General features: G+C 45.4%; 1 protein-coding gene across 7 annotated transcripts in view; it reads left to right on the top strand.

The window, feature by feature from the left end:
• The window catches only part of LOC141161531 (translation factor Guf1, mitochondrial-like), a 78,838-nt gene that overhangs the window by 11,170 nt on the left and 51,515 nt on the right, over positions 1-16,153 (top strand). For 5 of the 7 annotated variants that reach the window (XM_073646484.1, XM_073646463.1, XM_073646455.1 and 2 more), the window contains exons 3-4: positions 529-674; positions 2,052-2,132. The gene's annotated coding sequence lies outside the window, so the exon portion shown is untranslated. Of the gene's footprint in view, positions 1-528; positions 675-2,051; positions 2,151-16,153 lie in introns of all 7 variants that reach the window. The other 2 variants (XM_073646493.1, XM_073646511.1) reach the window with 1 other exon arrangement.

The raw sequence follows: 16,153 nt of genomic DNA, 5'->3' as shown, positions 1-16,153 counted from the left end.
AGCCTAATGGAGCACCATAGACACTAGCACTGGGAACTTTTCCCTCCGTACACGCAAAACATACACAAAAAAAAGCAATTTGGCACGTTAATTATTTATGTAGATTTATAGAATGAAATGTTGGATCTGTTACGAGCTCGATCCTTGTTTTTCACAGAACTCATATCTATTATAGTCTAGGGCTGTTCACATATTTCTGCGGACCGCGTATTTTTCACGAAACACGTTGACCTGTCGGATTTTGATCCAAATCAAAGTTTAGAACTTCTCGGATGCAAAACAAAGCTGATGAAAATCGGTCTTTTTTTTTTTACCTATAAGAGAAATCACTGTGGTCTGAATGAGGCCTTACTCTACTATTTTTAAGCAGCGTTCATTCCAGGCTGCTGTACACATGAAGAGGGTTTACACACATAAAATACATATATAAAACACAGAAACAAGCTAACCTTGACAGACTAGTATGGAGGGGGACACTGCCACCACGAGCTAACAGTGTGGATTCTGGTGTCTCGCTCCTTCCCTCAGGGTGTATTCCAAAATCCGCCTCCAATAAGCAAGTTCTGGACGAGCTGCAGGTGGAGAGGGAGCCGGGATTACGGTGAAGGCCCAGACTGCGTCTCTGTTTTACACTTACCAGGGAAAGAAGTCTCCTGAACCTGATCGACACTCCGGTGAGTGTGACGTTTCTTCTTGATTTGTTTCTCTGTGGTCTTGTTGCGGATGTTCAGATACTGAATGAGTTATGCAAAATGCAGCAGCTGCAATAATAATAATAATAATAATTTATTATTTTACAGGGTGGGCCATTTATATGGATAAACCTAAATTAAATGGGAATGGTTGGTGAGATCCTCTTCCTGTTTGTGGCACATTGGTATATGGGTGGCGGAAAACTTTTCCAGATGGGTGGTGAGCATGGCGGCCATTTTGAAGTCGGCCATTTTGGATCTAACTTTATTTTTTTCAATGGGAAGAGGGTCATGTAACGCATCAAACTTATTGAGAATTTCATAAGAAAAACAATGCTGTGCTTGGTTTTAACGTAACTTTATTCTTTCATGAGTTTTGTACACGTTTATAACCACTTATAAAATGTGTTCTAAATGCTGCCCATTGTGTTGGATTGTCCTTGCAACCCTCTTCTCCCACTCTTGACACCCTGATGGCAACACCGCAGAAGAAATGCTCGCACAGGCTTCCAGTATCCGTCTTTTCAGGTTGATATCACCAACCGTTCCCATTTAATTTAGGTGTATCCATATAAATGGCCCACCCTGTAGATATAACACTGTTTTGTTTGTTTTTCATAGACGCCCATAAGAGCTATCCAATATTTTAAAATTGAAAGCGTTTGCTCTCAGATTACAACTTATCACTTATCCACTGAACAGATTGCTTGCTAATTGCTGGGGGACCCATCTCTGGGACTCCCAATCACAGGAAATCAGGTGCACGAGCCATATTACGCCAATGGATTGGCAGATGAGCGTGTGCACTGCTGCTCCACTCAAAGGCTAATGGGCTGCCGGAGATGGCCGAATTCAGAGCTCAGCTATCTCCATCAGTCCCGCAGACAATGGCACCACTCCATTAAAAAAGGGGATGTGAGACATCTGTTCTTCTGATCATTGGAGGTCCCGGTTGTCACACCCCCCACAGAATAGCCAAAAAGTTGCGATCTTGGCACAGCCTATTTAAGAATGCTATAGAAAAAAAACCACCAGCTCACAAACAGCGGCTCTCGGCGTGCTGAAGCCCGGAGATCGTGTGGCCACACGTGTGTAAATCACAGCAAAAAGAAAAGGAACTCCAGCTCCATAAAATCCATCTTTATTATTTCATCTTTAAAAGTCCATTAATCCACAAGGTTCAAGTGAAAAATTTATGCAACATAGTAACATGTTTCAAACGCTCAGCATTCTTTGTCCATCTACATACGAAATGACTCCCCTCACATGTAAACATGGTTATTTAAGAATGCGCCTTGTATCCATCAATCCATATTTGTCCAACATGTTTTCCCTTTTAACGTTTTTGTACTTTTGTAGGGTCATGCTGATTTTAGCTACGAAGTTTCAAGGTCCCTTTCTGCTTGCCAAGGTGTATTATTGGTGGTCGACGCAAATGAGGTACTTTTTCTTAGTGACGTTGTATGTAATTATAATGCATATGCTACCTGTAAGGTAGATATAATTTATGATATACTGATTACTTCTTTATTCTTCCAGATTTATTGTACACTTGCATCTATTCTCTTATTAGATTCTGATTATATAAAGACAGGGACTCTGATTCCAGCCATGTGTCAATAACTGGCTGCTTGTTTTAGTTTGATCACTCAAGGACTAGTAAACCTGCTACCATGTAGTCCTCCACATTCATGAGCTCTATATATATAGCCCCACCCCACCACTGATTGACAGCTTTCTGTGTACCCTGTGCATAGGCAGAACATCTGCAGCTAATAAAGGGATTTTATCAACACTGCATCAAGCAGCTCACTAAGTGACACATCGCTGGAATCCAGGTACGACGGGTTTACCGTAACTAGAGGGGCCAGAAGACTGCGGCGTCTGAGCTCCTGCACTGATTAGAAGCACTTCACTATCATATTAAACCGTGAAGGTTTCTGCTAGCAGTGCAAAGGTTAATCTGTTCAGTTGAGAGCTGCTAGAGCTTTCCAGCATTGATGGTCTCAGCTGTTCAGTGTTGGCCTCTCCCCTCTCCTATATATATACTCGCCTCTGGGAATCTTGGATTGCCAGTGTTAGATTTATGCTGCCTAGTTCTGGAGTCGGAGGTGTTGGTTGTTTTGAAGAGGCGTTTGTGTGTTAACCGCCGTCTTTGCCAGAGACATAAGGAGACACTCCAATTTGCAGGGGGCCTGGGGTCAAGGGCACCTAGGTTTGAGTTAACTGAGGAACCCATGCTGTTGGGTGTAGCGACTTGTTCTGTTTGTCCAACTGTAGTTTGGCGGAAAGGGTGAGTGTGAGTGTGAGTGTTTTTCCTAAATTCCTAAACACCCACCAGAAAACTAAGGCGCCCGAGTTGCGGGGTGAATTGGCAACTCGGGGGTGTACTTATTTCCTCTGTGGGTAGGTCACAATTTTTTTTTTTACGGTCCAAGATCCATCTTGGCAAAAGTATGGTGGTAATTTCTGCCTTTCTGGACAGTGGGGTGGGGTTTATTTTGATCGACGCTAGGTTCGATCAGGACCTCAAACCTCATAAATTTTCTGGCTCAACACCCATAATCGCCATTGACTCTGCACCCTTGAGCTAGGGGTATTTTACTCTTGTCGCTCGTGTGCTACATCTGCAGGTAGGGGCCTTGCACTCAAAATTTATTGACTGTTATGTGTTAGAGGGCTTGCCCTCTCCTGTTGTCCTTGGACTACCTTGGTTTATGCTGCACAATCCTGTGGTAGGTTGTGTGCCCACTATGCGTCTTTTAAGCTTTTCCGCAGCTGCAATTCCATTGCAGAAACGCTTAAACGCTTGGTAGAAGGTCTGCAATGTTCCCCAATGATAATCCACATGTGGTGTGCACATGCTGCGGAAATTTCCGCTGTGGATTATCAGTGCGGAAAAATCCGAAGCTCTACCAATTATTTTGCGTAATCGCGGTGTTTTCGCTTCCATTGACTTGCATTGAATTGCTCAATATCCGCATGACTACATGTGCACGTGGATATTAAGCAATTCAACGTGCAGTTTTCTCTGAATTTGCTGTGGAGACTTTTCACAACACATCTAATAATTGTGAACCTTCCACCTCACATGTTTATTATCTTGTCAGGTGGTCCGACTGAGCGGGATGAAAGCCGGACAAGAATGATCCTTATTACATATAATGGCTGCACTGAGCGATGGTGAAAAGCCGCAGAGGACTGAGAGCAGAAGGGCAGAGGGGTTTCCTCTTCCTCATAGGAGAAAGTCCACAGGGACCAGTACAGAAGGGGAGACAAGGGCTGAGCCACGTACACAGACAGAAAGCTGAGGAGAGGAGGACATGTTATTACTCCAGGATCCGCTCCATTTATTCCCTATGTGGCATTAAAGCACTGAGCTCGACTTTTCCTGAGCCCCATAGAGAATGAATGGAGCTGCAGTTGATCCCTGACTTTCCACTCCTTCCGGATCAGACGATGGTTCGCAGCGGTCTGACCCCACGATCACTAAGTGATCACCGAGCCTGTGGGTAAGTGATAACTTGTTTTCTTCAGACATCCCCTTTAACCGGTTCCCGACCGCCCACTGTAGATAAACGTCGGCGCTTGCTGGGCTCTGTGCAGTGCCGGCGTTTAAAAAGGGTGGGTGGTCTCGCAGCGCTCAGGACCCCCAGGGTCCTGCAAGCGCTGCGATTCCGGTGCAGAGCATTAGCTCTAACAGGGAACATCATCGGGACCTGATTAGATCAGGTCCCAGTGATGTTAACCCTTTGCTGTCTTCTATATGCTGCGATCTATAGTGATCGCGGCATATAGGAGACAGCAGGAGGAGAGGGGGTCGTCCACTTGCCTCTCCGAAGACCTCCGAGTCCTTCCAGGACCTGGGGTTGCTATGGCAGCTGGAGGTCACATGACCGCCTCCAGATCTGCCTTATATGGTGTCCTGTCTGGCTCAGCTGCAGCTGAGCCAGACAGGAGACTGACTGACTGAAACAGTCAGGGAAGATCTCTTGTAATGTAATGTAATATATGTCTATTACATTACATGAGATCAGTGATCAGAAAAATAAAAATTAATGTCCCATACAGGGACTAAGAAAAAATGTAAAAAAAAAGTTTTTAAACTATTAAAAAAAAAATCACAAAATAAATAAAAATAAATAAATAAAATATTAAACCAATAAATCCTTATATTTTTACAAAACCCAAAAAAGTACACCCATTTGGTATCGCCGCGTCCAAAACAACCCGAGCTATAAAACTGTCACACTAATTAACTCCTTCTGTGCACACCGTAATAAAAATAAATAAAAAAAAAGCAAAAAAATATGCTTTTTCATCATATCGCCAAACAAAAAGTGGAAAAAAATGCGATCAAAAAACAAAATAGAAATAAAAATGGTACCGCTGAAAACGTCATCTTGTTCCGCAAAAAACAAGCCGCCATACAGCTCCATCAGTCGAAAAATAAAAGTTATAGCGCTCAGAATAAAGCAATGCACAAAAAAATATTTTTTTCTATAAAATTGTTTTATTGTGTAAAAGCGCCTAAACATTAAAAAAAATACAGTAAGTGTAGCATCGCTGTAAACATATTGACCCGAAGAATAACGCTGCCTGATCACTTTTACCACACGCAGAACGGCATAAAAAAACCCTCAAAAAACAATTCCTGAATTGTTTGTTTTTGTTAATTTTACCTCCCAAAAACGGAATAGAAAGCGATCAAAAAATGTCACGTACCAATAAAAATGTCAACTCGTCCTGCAAAAAACAAGCCATCACATGACTGTCGGCCGAAATATGGAAAAATTATAGCTCTCAAAATATGGTGATGCAAAAACTAGATTTTGCAAAAAAAAGCGTCTTTTAGTGTGTGACAGCTGTCAATCATAAAAACCCGATATAAATCTGGTATCTCTGTAATCGCACCGACCTGAAGAATAAAGTAATCTAATCAGTTATATCACACTAGGAACGGCGTAAAAAATAAATAAAACCAATTCTTCACCTGCTACTGATTTGTTTATTATGTCTCCCAAAGATCCCAGTAAGGCTCTGCCCACATTTATCCTGTGCTCTGCGCTGAGCTCTTACACCAGAGTTTCCGTGTAAATCTCTGAAATATGTGATTCAGACGGAACCCATGACGGAAGATTCCCTGTAATGAGGCAGATATAGACCACTGTGGACACTGTCTGGCCTGTGATCCCAAGGTGTCATTTGTTTTAGGTGTGCATAAAAGTGCGGTTGGCCACAGTTTTGTGCACTTCTGAAAAAAAGGACACCGCTAAACAGAGGCCAGACGGAGTCCAGAGTAACTCTGCTGCCTCATTACAGTGAATGGATCCCGCAGGGGTTTCATCTGAATTACATCACTTGGAAATTTAGATGGAAACCCCGATGTAAGTGCTCAGCCTAGAGCGCCAGATAAATGTTACATAAAATGTTCCCAATAAAAGCTTCAACTTAGTCCTCAAAAAAAGCTAGTCCCCACTCAGGTCCATCATCTGTTAAAAATATAAGGGACTTCCAAGTTACTGGTAGCAGAAAGGCTCTGGAAAAGCTAAATGGCCCTTGCCCCCCAAAAGAAATTCAGAAAATTTTGTGCTCCCAAATCCAAATGCCTATTCTACAATAATTTGTTCTCCAATTGTGAAATAGCGCTCCGTCCCCCCCCAGATCTCGCCGTATGGCTGAGCGGTACGATGCAGCCACATATGGGGTATTGACACTTTTAGAAGAAATTGTGTGACACATTTCGGCACCATTTTTACCCATTGCCCTGTGTGAAAATGTAAAATCTGAGGGTAAAACATTTTTTTGTGGTAAAAATATAATTATGCTTTTTTCACTGCCCAATGGTATAAATTTAAAAATTAAAAAATACTCACTACTTCCCTAGATGAATTCCTTGAGAGGTGTAGTTTACAAAATGGGGTCACTTGTGGGGGTTTCTGCTGTTTCGGCATGTCAGCGACTCTTCAAATGTGACATGGTGTCTGCTGCCTATCCCAGCCAACATAGCGCTCCTTTCTCTTCCGAACCCTGCCGTACACCAAAGCAGTGGTTTTCCCCCACATATGGGGTATCGGCGTACTATTATTATAAACTTCTGTGAAGCGGCTGGGGGTTCAAGGTGCTCACCACACATCTAGATAAGTTCCCTAAGGGGTCTAGTTTCCAAAATGGTGTCACTTGTGTGGGGCTTTCGCTGTTTAGGTACATCAGGAGCTCTCCAAACGCAACATGGCGTCTGCTAATTATTCAGACCAATTTTACATTCAAAAAGTCTAATGGCGCTCCTTCCCTTCCGAACCCTGCAGTGCGCCCAAACAGTGGTTTTCCCTCACATATGGGGTATCAGCACGCTCAAGAGAAATTGCACAAGAAAATTTGGGGTCCATTTTTTCCTGTTACCCCTGTGAAAAAAAAAAAAATTGGGTCTAAAGTAACATTTTTGTGAAAAAAGTTAAATGTTAATTTTTTTTCTTCCACATTCCAAAAATTCCTGTGAAGCACCTGAAGGGTTAATAAAGTTCTTGAATGTGGTTTTGAGCACCTTGAGGGGTGCAGTTTTTAGAATGGTGTTACTTTTGGGTATTTTCTGTCATAAATACTCCTCAAAGTGACTTCAAATATGATGTGGTCCTAAAAAATGTTTTTGTAAATTTTGTTGGAAAAATGAGAAATCGCTGGTCAACTTTTAACCCTTATAGCTCCCTAACAAAAAAAAATTTTGGTTCCAAAATTGTGCTGATGTAAAGTAGACATGTGGGAAATGTTATTTATTAACTATTTTGTGTGACATATCTCTCTGATTTAAGGGCATGAAAATTCAAAGTTTGAAAATTGCAAAATTTTCACCAAATTTCCGATTTTTTTCACAAATAAACGCAAGTTATATCGAAGAAATTTTACCACTATCATGAAGTACAATATGTCATGAAAAAACAGTCTCAGAATCAGGGGAATACGTTGAAGCGTTCCAGAGTAATTACTTCATAAACTGACAGTGGTCAGAATTGAAAAAATTGGCCCGGTCACGAAGGCAAAAACAGGCTCTGGTGCGAAGTGGTTAAGCAATGGAGCATGCCAGCAGAGAAGGTGGGAGGAGGCTCTGGTTACAGGGGAGACGTTACCTCTGGAGGCCGCATATAGGACATGTGAGGGGCGGACACTTCTCGTATTCATCATTACTGAGTCCCCGCTCTGTGCGGCTCTTATCTGAGCTGCAGGAGACGCAGCAGTTACTAAAAAGCCGCTCTCCGTTCACTTGCAGCCTTCCCAGCTCTGCTGGGCCTTTTTGGGGTGAAGTTCGGGTCCAAGGAGGCATCGACTATACAGTCTGCACAGCAGATCACAGCCCGGGCACCGCGTCTCCGGGTAAATCTCCACCTTGTGAGTTGCTTCTTGTGCAGCAGCCCCATGCAAGTTGCTCCGCTCTCCTCGGCCAGCTCCTGCTGAAGACTCAGCTCCTCTGCCCAATCTAGGAGCTCAATAGCCCTTATCACCTCATTGCTAGCCCAGCGCTGCTGGATCAGATTTACAAATGGCAAACTAATCAGCCTAGGCATTTCTAATATGTGCAGAGCAGGCGACATAAGTCTAACTGGTGTCCTCATAGACCTTTCCTCAGCCGGGGTCTAATGGGAGCAGTAAGATGGCCGTCATGGGGTCCATTGTTAGATCTCGGCTGCCATAGAAACTCATCGGCACCATGATCGCGCCTCCCTCTCCTGTCTAAAGTGCCTAAATGCTGTGGAAGCCCCCTACTGTGTCATACAGTGGATTAAGCTGCCAGGGTCAGGTTTGGCTCCACTGTCGGTGGCTGAGGCAGGAGCAGGATTGTGTTATACAGCCACACTTCTGCCGCAGATCTTGTAAGAGCCCTGACAGGACCTGCCTGATGATAATGTGTCCTATAGAGCGGGTCCTGGTACCGGACTGCCCTGTACATATTCACCACTAGCTGGGAACCAGTTACTTACAAGGTCTAGTTTCGGATGTGTTTCCAGGATCTGCTGTTATCAGCATTTTAACCTTAAGACCGAGTTATAATATCACTGTAACACTCTCGCCCTGTACCTGTATGCCTGCCCTGTGTGCTGCACAAAAGTATGTAACAAAGTGTGTGTACACAGATATCTTTCTCCTGAATGGTATTACTGCTAGATCTGTACATAGAAATATGAGGTTCTTAGCGCACATTTTGAGCAAATTGTGCGAGCCCATCTGCCAACGTCAAGGCGACCTCTTCAGATGGGTCCCTACACTAACACTACACTAATTTAGTAACTGGGACTAGTTTTTTGTATTATTATTATTACCACCATTTTTACTATATTATTATTGCATGAATGCAATTAATTGTAACGGTTATAAAACTAATTTAAAAAAAAATTAAATTCTATTTTTTTTTTATTATTCTTGTGATTCTAATAATGGTATTACTAAAATCCCTATGCCTAAAGCTGTTGATCCAGAAGAAGGCAAAAACCCCAGGACACCTAAAGCCAATTTGTGCCACAGGGGAAAAATTCCTTCTTGACCCCGAGAAAAGGCGATCAGTCCCAGAACCCTGGATCAAACCTAATTATATTACTAGTTATCTAATTACTATTACTGTACTAAATGTACTACTACAGTTGTTTTTAATATAGGTTTTTTTATATATATATATATTTTGTCTTATGTCCTGCTTTCTTATTAAAGTACTACTCTCATCTTTAACTATTTAATATTACAGTATTGATTAAACTACATCTATAATTATTTTTATTTACTCTTTGTTCTTTCTATAGATATAGCTAGTTTATATTATTACCTCAGGACACCTTCAGCCAATTTGTGTCACAGCGGAAAAATTCCTTCTTGACCCTGAGAATAGGCGATCAGTCCTAGAACCCTGGATCACACTGCTATTCTACCTACTACTATTACTACTGTTATTTTATTGCTTTCTTACTATTATCACTAATATTATTACTCAAATTACACTAATACTGATATACTACCACTATATTACTACTATCCTGCTATTATTACTTTGGTGGATTTATACTTAACATCATACGGCAATACCGGCTGGTATCGGCAGAGGTCCCAGCAGGATGGTCCACATGATGTTCCTCTTTCCTCTCAAATACCTGTTGATGTAATGGCGGACGTTGTTCTGGTTCTGCTTCTTCCTTTTTGTTGTAGGATCAATTGTTGTCTTTTCTGGCCTTTGGCCATCCCTTTCCCCCTAGGGATCTTAAGGTCTTCGGTCCTCTTCGGTCCTCTTCGGTCCTCTTCGGTCCTCTTCGGTCCTCTTCGGTCCTCTTCTGTCCTCTTCTGTCCTCTTCTGTCCTCTTCTGTCCTCTTCTCTCCTCTCCTCTCCTCTCCTCTCCTCTCCTCTCCTCTCCTCTCCTCTCCTCTCCTCTCCTCTTCTCTCCTCTTCTCTCCTCTTCTCTCCTCTTCTCTCCTCTTCTCTCCTCTTCTCTCCTCTTCTCTCCTCTTCTCTCCTCTTCTCTCCTCTTCTCTCCTCTCCTCTCCTCTCCTCTCCTCTCCTCTCCTCTCCTCTCCTCTCCTCTTCTCTCCTCTTCTCTCCTCTTCTCTCCTCTTCTCTCCTCTTCTCTCCTCTTCTCTCCTCTTCTCTTCTCTCCTCTTCTCTCCTCTTCTCTCCTCTTCTCTCCTCTTCTCTCCTCTTCTCTCCTCTTCTCTCCTCTTCTCTCCTCTTCTCTCCTCTTCTCTCCTCTTCTCTCCTCTTCTCTCCTCTTCTCTCCTCTTCTCTCCTCTTCTCTCCTCTTCTCTCCTCTTCTCTCCTCTTCTCTCCTCTTCTCTCCTCTTCTCTCCTCTTCTCTCCTCTTCTCTCCTCTTCTCTCCTCTTCTCTCCTCTTCTCTCCTCTTCTCTCCTCTTCTCTCCTCTTCTCTCCTCTTCTCTCCTCTTCTCTCCTCTTCTCTCCTCTTCTCTCCTCTTCTCTCCTCTTCTCTCCTCTTCTCTCCTCTTCTCTCCTCTTCTCTCCTCTTCTCTCCTCTTCTCTCCTCTTCTCTCCTCTTCTCTCCTCTTCTCTCCTCTTCTCTCCTCTTCTCTCCTCTTCTCTCCTCTTCTCTCCTCTTCTCTCCTCTTCTCTCCTCTTCTCTCCTCTTCTCTCCTCTTCTCTCCTCTTCTCTCCTCTTCTCTCCTCTTCTCTCCTCTTCTCTCCTCTTCTCTCCTCTTCTCTCCTCTTCTCTCCTCTTCTCTCCTCTTCTCTCCTCTTCTCTCCTCTTCTCTCCTCTTCTCTCCTCTTCTCTCCTCTTCTCTCCTCTTCTCTCCTCTTCTCTCCTCTTCTCTCCTCTTCTCTCCTCTTCTCTCCTCTTCTCTCCTCTTCTCTCCTCTTCTCTCCTCTTCTCTCCTCTTCTCTCCTCTTCTCTCCTCTTCTCTCCTCTTCTCTCCTCTTCTCTCCTCTTCTCTCCTCTTCTCTCCTCTTCTCTCCTCTTCTCTCCTCTTCTCTCCTCTTCTCTCCTCTTCTCTCCTCTTCTCTCCTCTTCTCTCCTCTTCTCTCCTCTTCTCTCCTCTTCTCTCCTCTTCTCTCCTCTTCTCTCCTCTTCTCTCCTCTTCTCTCCTCTTCTCTCCTCTTCTCTCCTCTTCTCTCCTCTTCTCTCCTCTTCTCTCCTCTTCTCTCCTCTTCTCTCCTCTTCTCTCCTCTTCTCTCCTCTTCTCTCCTCTTCTCTCCTCTTCTCTCCTCTTCTCTCCTCTTCTCTCCTCTTCTCTCCTCTTCTCTCCTCTTCTCTCCTCTTCTCTCCTCTTCTCTCCTCTTCTCTCCTCTTCTCTCCTCTTCTCTCCTCTTCTCTCCTCTTCTCTCCTCTTCTCTCCTCTTCTCTCCTCTTCTCTCCTCTTCTCTCCTCTTCTCTCCTCTTCTCTCCTCTTCTCTCCTCTTCTCTCCTCTTCTCTCCTCTTCTCTCCTCTTCTCTCCTCTTCTCTCCTCTTCTCTCCTCTTCTCTCCTCTTCTCTCCTCTTCTCTCCTCTTCTCTCCTCTTCTCTCCTCTTCTCTCCTCTTCTCTCCTCTTCTCTCCTCTTCTCTCCTCTTCTCTCCTCTTCTCTCCTCTTCTCTCCTCTTCTCTCCTCTTCTCTCCTCTTCTCTCCTCTTCTCTCCTCTTCTCTCCTCTTCTCTCCTCTTCTCTCCTCTTCTCTCCTCTTCTCTCCTCTTCTCTCCTCTTCTCTCCTCTTCTCTCCTCTTCTCTCCTCTTCTCTCCTCTTCTCTCCTCTTCTCTCCTCTTCTCTCCTCTTCTCTCCTCTTCTCTCCTCTTCTCTCCTCTTCTCTCCTCTTCTCTCCTCTTCTCTCCTCTTCTCTCCTCTTCTCTCCTCTTCTCTCCTCTTCTCTCCTCTTCTCTCCTCTTCTCTCCTCTTCTCTCCTCTTCTCTCCTCTTCTCTCCTCTTCTCTCCTCTTCTCTCCTCTTCTCTCCTCTTCTCTCCTCTTCTCTCCTCTTCTCTCCTCTTCTCTCCTCTTCTCTCCTCTTCTCTCCTCTTCTCTCCTCTTCTCTCCTCTTCTCTCCTCTTCTCTCCTCTTCTCTCCTCTTCTCTCCTCTTCTCTCCTCTTCTCTCCTCTTCTCTCCTCTTCTCTCCTCTTCTCTCCTCTTCTCTCCTCTTCTCTCCTCTTCTCTCCTCTTCTCTCCTCTTCTCTCCTCTTCTCTCCTCTTCTCTCCTCTTCTCTCCTCTTCTCTCCTCTTCTCTCCTCTTCTCTCCTCTTCTCTCCTCTTCTCTCCTCTTCTCTCCTCTTCTCTCCTCTTCTCTCCTCTTCTCTCCTCTTCTCTCCTCTTCTCTCCTCTTCTCTCCTCTTCTCTCCTCTTCTCTCCTCTTCTCTCCTCTTCTCTCCTCTTCTCTCCTCTTCTCTCCTCTTCTCTCCTCTTCTCTCCTCTTCTCTCCTCTTCTCTCCTCTTCTCTCCTCTTCTCTCCTCTTCTCTCCTCTTCTCTCCTCTTCTCTCCTCTTCTCTCCTCTTCTCTCCTCTTCTCTCCTCTTCTCTCCTCTTCTCTCCTCTTCTCTCCTCTTCTCTCCTCTTCTCTCCTCTTCTCTCCTCTTCTCTCCTCTTCTCTCCTCTTCTCTCCTCTTCTCTCCTCTTCTCTCCTCTTCTCTCCTCTTCTCTCCTCTTCTCTCCTCTTCTCTCCTCTTCTCTCCTCTTCTCTCCTCTTCTCTCCTCTTCTCTCCTCTTCTCTCCTCTTCTCTCCTCTTCTCTCCTCTTCTCTCCTCTTCTCTCCTCTTCTCTCCTCTTCTCTCCTCTTTCTCCTCTTCTCTCCTCTTCTCTCCTCTTCTCTCCTCTTCTCTCCTCTTCTCTCCTCTTCTCTCCTCTTCTCTCCTCTTCTCTCCTCTTCTCTCCTCTTCTCTCCTCTTCTCTCCTCTTCTCTCCTCTTCTCTCCTCTTCTCTCCTCTTCTCTCCTCTTCTCTCCTCTTCTCTCCTCTTCTCTCCTCTTCTCTCCTCTTCTCTCCTCTTCTCTCCTCTTCTCTCCTCTTCTCTCCTCTTCTCTCCTCTTCTCTCCTCTTCTCTCCTCTTCTCTCCTCTTCTCTCCTCTTCTCTCCTCTTCTCTCCTCTTCTCTCCTCTTCTCTCCTCTTCTCTCCTCTTCTCTCCTCTTCTCTCCTCTTCTCTCCTCTTCTCTCCTCTTCTCTCCTCTTCTCTCCTCTTCTCTCCTCTTCTCTCCTCTTCTCTCCTCTTCTCTCCTCTTCTCTCCTCTTCTCTCCTCTTCTCTCCTCTTCTCTCCTCTTCTCTCCTCTTCTCTCCTCTTCTCTCCTCTTCTCTCCTCTTCTCTCCTCTTCTCTCCTCTTCTCTCCTCTTCTCTCCTCTTCTCTCCTCTTCTCTCCTCTTCTCTCCTCTTCTCTCCTCTTCTCTCCTCTTCTCTCCTCTCTCTCCTCTTCTCTCCTCTTCTCTCCTCTTCTCTCCTCTTCTCTCCTCTTCTCTCCTCTTCTCTCCTCTTCTCTCCTCTTCTCTCCTCTTCTCTCCTCTTCTCTCCTCTTCTCTCCTCTTCTCTCCTCTTCTCTCCTCTTCTCTCCTCTTCTCTCCTCTTCTCTCCTCTTCTCTCCTCTTCTCTCCTCTTCTCTCCTCTTCTCTCCTCTTCTCTCCTCTTCTCTCCTCTTCTCTCCTCTTCTCTCCTCTTCTCTCCTCTTCTCTCCTCTTCTCTCCTCTTCTCTCCTCTTCTCTCCTCTTCTCTCCTCTTCTCTCCTCTTCTCTCCTCTTCTCTCCTCTTCTCTCCTCTTCTCTCCTCTTCTCTCCTCTTCTCTCCTCTTCTCTCCTCTTCTCTCCTCTTCTCTCCTCTTCTCTCCTCTTCTCTCCTCTTCTCTCCTCTTCTCTCCTCTTCTCTCCTCTTCTCTCCTCTTCTCTCCTCTTCTCTCCTCTTCTCTCCTCTTCTCTCCTCTTCTCTCCTCTTCTCTCCTCTTCTCTCCTCTTCTCTCCTCTTCTCTCCTCTTCTCTCCTCTTCTCTCCTCTTCTCTCCTCTTCTCTCCTCTTCTCTCCTCTTCTCTCCTCTTCTCTCCTCTTCTCTCCTCTTCTCTCCTCTTCTCTCCTCTTCTCTCCTCTTCTCTCCTCTTCTCTCCTCTTCTCTCCTCTTCTCTCCTCTTCTCTCCTCTTCTCTCCTCTTCTCTCCTCTTCTCTCCTCTTCTCTCCTCTTCTCTCCTCTTCTCTCCTCTTCTCTCCTCTTCTCTCCTCTTCTCTCCTCTTCTCTCCTCTTCTCTCCTCTTCTCTCCTCTTCTCTCCTCTTCTCTCCTCTTCTCTCCTCTTCTCTCCTCTTCTCTCCTCTTCTCTCCTCTTCTCTCCTCTTCTCTCCTCTTCTCTCCTCTTCTCTCCTCTTCTCTCCTCTTCTCTCCTCTTCTCTCCTCTTCTCTCCTCTTCTCTCCTCTTCTCTCCTCTTCTCTCCTCTTCTCTCCTCTTCTCTCCTCTTCTCTCCTCTTCTCTCCTCTTCTCTCCTCTTCTCTCCTCTTCTCTCCTCTTCTCTCCTCTTCTCTCCTCTTCTCTCCTCTTCTCTCCTCTTCTCTCCTCTTCTCTCCTCTTCTCTCCTCTTCTCTCCTCTTCTCTCCTCTTCTCTCCTCTTCTCTCCTCTTCTCTCCTCTTCTCTCCTCTTCTCTCCTCTTCTCTCCTCTTCTCTCCTCTTCTCTCCTCTTCTCTCCTCTTCTCTCCTCTTCTCTCCTCTTCTCTCCTCTTCTCTCCTCTTCTCTCCTCTTCTCTCCTCTTCTCTCCTCTTCTCTCCTCTTCTCTCCTCTTCTCTCCTCTTCTCTCCTCTTCTCTCCTCTTCTCTCCTCTTCTCTCCTCTTCTCTCCTCTTCTCTCCTCTTCTCTCCTCTTCTCTCCTCTTCTCTCCTCTTCTCTCCTCTTCTCTCCTCTTCTCTCCTCTTCTCTCCTCTTCTCTCCTCTTCTCTCCTCTTCTCTCCTCTTCTCTCCTCTTCTCTCCTCTTCTCTCCTCTTCTCTCCTCTTCTCTCCTCTTCTCTCCTCTTCTCTCCTCTTCTCTCCTCTTCTCTCCTCTTCTCTCCTCTTCTCTCCTCTTCTCTCCTCTTCTCTCCTCTTCTCTCCTCTTCTCTCTCTTCTCTCCTCTTCTCTCCTCTTCTCTCCTCTTCTCTCCTCTTCTCTCCTCTTCTCTCCTCTTCTCTTCTCCTCCCTTCTCTCCTCTTCTCTCCTCTTCTCTCCTCTTCTCTCCTCTTCTCTCCTCTTCTCTCCTCTTCTCTCCTCTTCTCTCCTCTTCTCTCCTCTTCTCTCCTCTTCTCTCCTCTTCTCTCCTCTTCTCTCCTCTTCTCTCCTCTTCTCTCCTCTTCTCTCCTCTTCTCTCCTCTTCTCTCCTCTTCTCTCCTCTTCTCTCCTCTTCTCTCCTCTTCTCTCCTCTTCTCTCCTCTTCTCTCCTCTTCTCTCCTCTTCTCTCCTCTTCTCTCCTCTTCTCTCCTCTTCTCTCCTCTTCTCTCCTCTTCTCTCCTCTTCTCTCCTCTTCTCTCCTCTTCTCTCCTCTTCTCTCCTCTTCTCTCCTCTTCTCTCCTCTTCTCTCCTCTTCTCTCCTCTTCTCTCCTCTTCTCTCCTCTTCTCTCCTCTTCTCTCCTCTTCTCTCCTCTTCTCTCCTCTTCTCTCCTCTTCTCTCCTCTTCTCTCCTCTTCTCTCCTCTTCTCTCCTCTTCTCTCCTCTTCTCTCCTCTTCTCTCCTCTTCTCTCCTCTTCTCTCCTCTTCTCTCCTCTTCTCTCCTCTTCTCTCCTCTTCTCTCCTCTTCTCTCCTCTTCTCTCCTCTTCTCTCCTCTTCTCTCCTCTTCTCTCCTCTTCTCTCCTCTTCTCTCCTCTTCTCTCCTCTTCTCTCCTCTTCTCTCCTCTTCTCTCCTCTTCTCTCCTCTTCTCTCCTCTTCTCTCCTCTTCTCTCCTCTTCTCTCCTCTTCTCTCCTCTTCTCTCCTCTTCTCTCCTCTTCTCTCCTCTTCTTCTCCTCTTCTCTCCTCTCTCTCTCTTCTCTCCTCTTCCTCTCCTCTTCTCTCTCTTCTCTCCTCTTCTCTCCTCTTCTCTCCT

The sequence above is a fragment of the Phyllobates terribilis genome, unplaced genomic scaffold (assembly GCF_046119375.1).
Source record: "Phyllobates terribilis strain yellow unplaced genomic scaffold, ASM4611937v1 Scaffold_1__5_contigs__length_1240528914, whole genome shotgun sequence".
Taxonomy (NCBI): Eukaryota; Metazoa; Chordata; class Amphibia; order Anura; family Dendrobatidae; genus Phyllobates; species Phyllobates terribilis.
The sequence above is the reverse complement of the archived record's forward strand: the minus strand, read 5'-3'. Positions and strand labels throughout refer to the sequence as shown.